This window comes from Ursus maritimus, unplaced genomic scaffold (genome assembly GCF_017311325.1).
Source record: "Ursus maritimus isolate PB19 unplaced genomic scaffold, ASM1731132v1 scaffold_24, whole genome shotgun sequence".
Classification (NCBI taxonomy): Eukaryota; Metazoa; Chordata; class Mammalia; order Carnivora; family Ursidae; genus Ursus; species Ursus maritimus.
This window is the reverse complement of record NW_024424897.1, coordinates 5,965,610-5,971,609: the sequence shown is the minus strand read 5'-3', so window position 1 is coordinate 5,971,609 and position 6,000 is coordinate 5,965,610. Positions and strand designations below refer to the sequence as shown.

Below are 6,000 nucleotides of genomic sequence, written 5' to 3'. Positions count from 1 at the left end.
TCCCCCCCCCCCCCCCCGCCCCGCCAGTCCCGATGTCCGTGGAGCTGGCCCCCAGGCCCTCACCCCTGCTTTGCCGCCTGCAGACAACGCTGCTTTCTCTAGTGCGGGAGCGAAGAAAGTCCCCGGAGGGCAAGAACGCGACCCAGCACCTTTCTCAGGGCCTGCGCCCAGGGGACGGGAAGTCACAGACCTAATCATCTTGGCTTTCTGGGTGGTAGTCCATGGAGGGAGGCTGGCGCTCCACCGGGCTTTCCCGGAATGCAGCCGCTTCGGGATAGAAGGGCTGCGGAGAGGCGCCACGTCGGCGTGGTTTGAACCCCAATGGCTTCGGGTCCTGCTGTGGAGGGCGCCATTCGCATCCCCTCCGCGCCCCTTCCGCTCCTGCCTCTCGTCGCTCCAACGCACTCGCCGGTGGTGCTAAAAACTCTGGTCGATGTTGTTGTCCTTCGGGGCCTTGGACGCCTTCCTGCCTCCGCAGCGACTCGGAGGACCGGGGTCCAGGCTTGGGGCCCGCCCCGAGGGGAGGCGCGTCGCGGTGACGCCCCCGTCCCCAGGCCACCTCGCTCTTGGGTCCCGAAACTGGGCCCAGTGTCCGCCGGTCACCCGCTCTGATGGGGCTGGGCGTCCTCGGGAAGAGCAGGCCCGGCCACGTCCCTCCCTCAGCCGCTCCGGGCCGGCGCGGGGGGAGGGACGGCTCCCCTCGGCGGTTAGGCCTGGGAGGCGGCCCAGGATGCCATGCGTCCCAGGGACTATTTCCTCCCGGACGCGGCAGGACACTGGGCGCGGCGTGCCGTCCTCAGTCCAGGTGCGCGCAGGTGAGGCCGGGGGCGGGCCCGCGGTGCCTCATGCATTTTCACGCCAGCTGCGGCCCCGCCCCCGCGGTCCCCGGGGCCGCGGATTGGTCCGAGAGAGGCCGCCGCCCGCCCCCCGAGGGCGCCCTCGCTGCGCTCCCGCCCCGTCGGCTCTAAGCTGCGGAGGGGCGGAGCCAGGCCGGAGGGCGGGGCCACTGGGGCCCGGCGCTCGCGGCTCTGCGAGCCCCGCCGGCTCTCCCTTTATGTAAATAGCAGCGGCTCCGCCCCCTGCTCGTCGCGCCGGAGGTGAGCAGGAAGGAGACTGCAGCCCAGCAGCCCGTGGGCCGGCGGCGGAGTGAGCGGAGCCGGCGGCCGGTACCGTGAGACGCCGAGGCCTCGGGCGGGGGCCGGCCTGGGGCTCCAGGTGAGGCGCTGGCCCGGAAACACCCGGCCGGGTCCACGCCTTCGGGGCGCCTTCCACTCGGGGCGGGAAAGCGAGGAAGGGCCAGGACCCCTGCTTTCCCTGGGCGGGGCGGGGAGAGCTGTGCCCGGGTCCGCGCGCCTCGCCCTGGATCCCGTGGCTCCGTTTGTCTGGGCGAAGGACACCTGTAGGAAGTGCGGCTGGGAACTTTTCTCTGCCTGATCCGCCCGCGTTTACTAATTTGAGCTCGGGGCTTGCCTAATGGTGTTGGTTTTGGGAAACGGGGAAACAAGTGCCCGGCCCGGCTGAGTGCAGGAGGTCACCGCGAGCGGGGGTGGAATCCCCGGTCCTAGGGCCCCACGTGCAAAGTGCCTGGCCCAGGAGCCTGACGACGCGCGTCTCAGGTAGCCCGCTCTCTGCGAGCAGGGGCCGCAGCACGTTACCTCGACGGCTTAGTCCCTGCCCCTGCCATCTGGGCTCATTCCCTGCCGGCCCTTTGTGCCTCCTAATCCCCGGACGCAGGAAGCCCGCGGGAGGGACTTCGGTCTCTGGGCCTTTCTCCGCCTCTGGCGGCCTTGGACACCTTGAAGGGAAGGTATGGAAATACAGTGTTTTCCACGACGACGGGGGTGGAGTTGCGCTGTGATACGTTAGGACTTGGTGAGGAGTGAAAAATAACCGTCTTGCCAAAGAAAGTGTGCAAAGTTTGCTCTTGGTTTGTCCCTGCTGGGCAGTTTGTAGACACGCTGAGCTTTAGCTGTGGGGAGAACTGACTAACCGGGAGAGCCGTGGTCACCTGAGACCAGGTGAGCGTTGGGTGCGGGGGCAGGGCTTAGACTCGGTGCCCCTTCGCATGGGGATCCACGTGCCAGATGAGGGGCGTCTTAACCGGGCTCTTGGGACCCTCTGCAGAGTTTACAGCCTGGAGTCCTGTCAGGCTGGAGAGGAGATGGTGAGCAGGGAGGGGAGCTGGGAGGGCATGAATGTGTCAGGGAGACAGAAAACCCCAGGTGGGGAGAACAGAGCAGCGGTAGGGAATAGCTGTGGCCCGGCCTGGGGAAGCTACCGTCGGAAAGACTTTTGAGGAAGACAGTCTGTGTCTTCCAGAGCTGAGGCATTGGAAGGGTCCCGGGAGAGATGGTCCTACTTATTTATCTTGTGGGCAGAGCATTCAGATTTGGTTTCTTTCTTTCTTTTTTAAGATTTATTTATTTGAGAGAGAGAGTGTGGGCACGAGGGGGGAGGGGCAGAGGGAGAGAAAGCCTCAAGCAGACCCCCTGCTGAGTGCAGAGCCTGCTGCTGGGGCTCCATCCTAGGACCCTGAGATCATGACCTGAGCCAAAATCAAAAGTCCAGTGCTCAACCAACTGAGCCAACCAGGCGCCCCAGATTTGGTTTTCTTAAGTGATCTGCCCTCAGTGTTCACCTGTAGCAGTCAAGAGGCAAACCCAGCTTGGGGGGGGGGGCCTCTGACCACTACTCCTACTTACTTCTCTTCTTAGATGAGGCCAATCTCTGGGGGAGGGCGCTGGGCAGTGTTTCCAGTGTCTGAGGTCAGTCTGCATCCCTATTCTTCATTGAGTCAATGGAGTGCCCCTTTGGTGGCAGAATAATATAATTTTAATAACTTAATAATTGAGCACTTAGGAACTTTTTAAACAGTTGCATTGAAAGAAGAAAAAGGCCCGTAATTCCAGCTGACCCGTTATTTTAAAAAATTTAAAAGGTAATAGGAGCCCATGGTGGGGAAATTGAAATGTTTTAGAAAGGGTGAAGAGGCAACACCCCCTCTTGCTTCTCAGTCTTTTTCCTCAGACTTGGTGTTCTTAAGTTTTTTAGTGTCTTTCCAGGTAACAGGTGTAGCTCTGAATCATGCCGTGCTGATTTCTTGCTCCATAATCTTGGCTTAGTCACCTAACCTTGCCAAGCCTCAGCGAGCCTTGTTGACAGGAGAATGGGAAAAAAAATGTCATGAACACGTGTGGCCTGGCATAGAGCAGGCATCGGGGGTGGTTGAGCTGCTTAACTTGCTCCATAAAGCATAAAAAGTGTCACTTGTGGGCCTTTGGGCAGACACCTGAACCTTTTGGACATACTTGCTGGGTTGTGAGAGAATTTGCCTTCTTTGTCCAGAAGTCGACTAGCCAAGAGTCCCTGATTTTTTAAAGCCTCTGGAGGTCAGACCTTTTAAAATACAAATATTGTTCCTTGAAACTCAGGAGGGAGAGATAGAGGACAGTGGCCTCTTCTAGCCTTACCTTGTGTTCCCGGGGCCCTTGGTACTTGCCCTGCTCCTTGGTAGAGCCAGGAGTGAGGCCTGGTGGCCAGACCCCAGCTGGGAGCCTTTCCCGGGAAGAAGGGGGTGTAGAATCTAATCTCAGCCTTTTGCTGAGCAGAGGGCTTGGCTGTATACATTCTGTACCCTGTTGGGGGTGGAGGGGATCACATTCTTGTGCTGCTCTGTGGCCATTAAGGAGCTTTTCTGGGAATTCTGTAGTGCTTTCTTTCAACCTCATTTAGGGAAGAGGTGTCCTCCCCTGCCAGGACTTCCTGGCCCCAGGAGCCCACACACCCCCCACCCCGTAGAGAAAGTGGTACATGGAGCTAGTTTAGTTTAAAATTGTGGAGACTCTACCATCAGTCTGTGACCCCTTGTCTACCACTGGAGACATTGAGCATCCCGGGCAAGAGTCTCCAGGAGCACTATGGGGTTTTCTGAAGGATTCCTCGACTTTCCTGATCTTTCTAGAAGTGTCGGGGGCAGCTATTGAGACACCTGAGTGAAGGCCCAAGAGGCCCATGGTCCCCACCGCTGGGTTGGCTGCTCTGAGCAGCACTGGCCGCCTGGACTTACTTATCCTGAGTACTCAGCTCAGAGAAGGCTTCTTATCTCACTGAGGCGATATCACTATCAGGGCTCCTCCTGGGTCAAGGCATGCCAAGTCTGTTTGGCAACTTTGTTTTCCCCTACCCAGGAGCAATTTTCAGGGAGAAGTAGGGTATGGGGCAGGAGAGGGGTGTCCACCAGTGGGGCCATTGGTACTGCCTGCTCTTCCCCAGCCTTGGGTCCCAGGATTCCCCAGGACACCCTCCCTTCCCTGTGCCCTGGCGCCATGGGGTTGTGCCCAGTTCCCTTTGAGGTGACCATCCCTCCCCGCCCTGCCTCTCGGAGGAAACTGGTACTTTGAAGAGTCACCCTGCTCCTTCCCCTTCCCAGGAACCACAGTGAATTCTTGAGCTAGGAGAGGCTCCTCTGGGCGTGGGGACAGGGAAGGTGCTAGGTACCTGACTCTACCCTTAAGGAATTCAGCAGAGACCTGTCTTCTCTCAAGACACCTGACTCAGTGTTCCCAGGGTTTGTTGAGAGGGACATCTGGGCACAGGACTACTTGAGTCTAGTAAATAATATTATTCTTGGATTCTCCTTGCTGAGGAGCTGGCTGTCCTGGAGCCTTGGTCTGAGGCAGGGCCCACAAAGGTATCCCCAGCAGGATGCCAGGCATGATGTCTAGATGACCCTGGCCTTGGTCAGAGACTTGAGAACAGGGTGGGGAAGTTCCCTGAGGGGCCCCAGCCCAGTGCTCTTTGGGGTCAGTGGTTCCCGACTAGAGAAGACCTTTGCCTTGATCTCTCTTCAGTCCTGGCTGTTCACTTGGTCATGCAGAGTATCTGCTGGTGCCTCTATGGCAAAGATCTCTGCCGTCACAGGCCTCAGGTGGGGAGCATGAGTAACAGGAAACAAGCATAAGTAATAAAAGTGTTAAAAGGTGATTCGAGTTACATAGAATAAGAACAAAATAGGTGTTTGGGGTGGGGGGCAGGTTGCAGCTTGAGATGGTGATGAGGGTGGCCTCGGCGAGAAGGCCACATTTGAGCACAGACTTGCAGGATGTGAGGGAGTTCCTCAAACATGAGCATCTTTCATGTGTCAGGGCACTAAGCACTGGGGGTACAACCATGGACAGGACAGGCATGGTCCCTTTCCTCTGGACCTGACATCTTTTGGAAGCTCCTTGGGTCAGCTGTTCAATTTGAGGTAGGTAGGAGGCTGTGGAATGGGGCCTGGTAGGATGGGCCCGGCAGCCTCCCACCCCCACCCCAGGCAAGTTGTCCACCTCCTCCCCAGAAAGGCTTTGCTCTTTGGGCTTGGCCATATCCAATCTGTCGCTTCCCTGGAGAGAGTCTGTTGTTGGGTTGCAGATAAGGGACTGAAGCCCCCAGAATAGGGATGTGTTCAGGGAATGTATGCATTTCTACTCCGCCCCCCTCCCCTCCATCCTCAGGGGCTTTGGGAGAAAACCTTGCAGGAGGAGCCTTGGGTGTGGCAAGGAAGGCCCTCCCAGGATTGTGGGACTGGCTTGTGGTTCCTTAGGTTGGGGTGGGACAAGACACTGACCTGGGCCCAGCCAGGGAGGATGAAGTCAGGCTCTGGCTGCTGACCCAGGTTGTCCCATCTGGGCTACTGCTGGCCATCCCCTTTGTCCTGGGGAAGAGGCCTGAACTGGGCAGAGAAAGGGTTCTGCAGTCAGGTTGGAGTTCAGACTGGGGATCGGACTCTACTAACTGCTGGGGCTTTATTAAGAGCTCTCCAAATCTGTTATTTCATAAGTAATAAAATTACATAAGATGCTGTGGGTAAAGTGCTTCAAGTGGCATCTGGCCATAGTTTGATCTCAGTCCTTTTTGTTTTGTTTTCATTTTTTTTTTTAAGATTTTATTTATTTACTTGAGAGAGAGAGAATAAGAGAGAGAGAGCATGGGGGGGGAGGGTCAGAGGGAGAAGCAGAC

General features: G+C 57.8%; 1 protein-coding gene across 4 annotated transcripts in view; it reads left to right on the top strand.

Moving 5' to 3' along the window:
• The first annotated feature begins 1,089 nt into the window (after window positions 1-1,089).
• LLGL2 (LLGL scribble cell polarity complex component 2) overlaps window positions 1,090-6,000 on the top strand; it is a 36,016-nt gene continuing 31,105 nt past the window's right edge. For 2 of the 4 annotated variants that reach the window (XM_040640228.1, XM_040640229.1), the window contains exon 1: window positions 1,161-1,215. The gene's annotated coding sequence lies outside the window, so the exon portion shown is untranslated. Of the gene's footprint in view, window positions 1,216-6,000 lie in introns of all 4 variants that reach the window. The other 2 variants (XM_040640227.1, XM_040640232.1) reach the window with 2 other exon arrangements.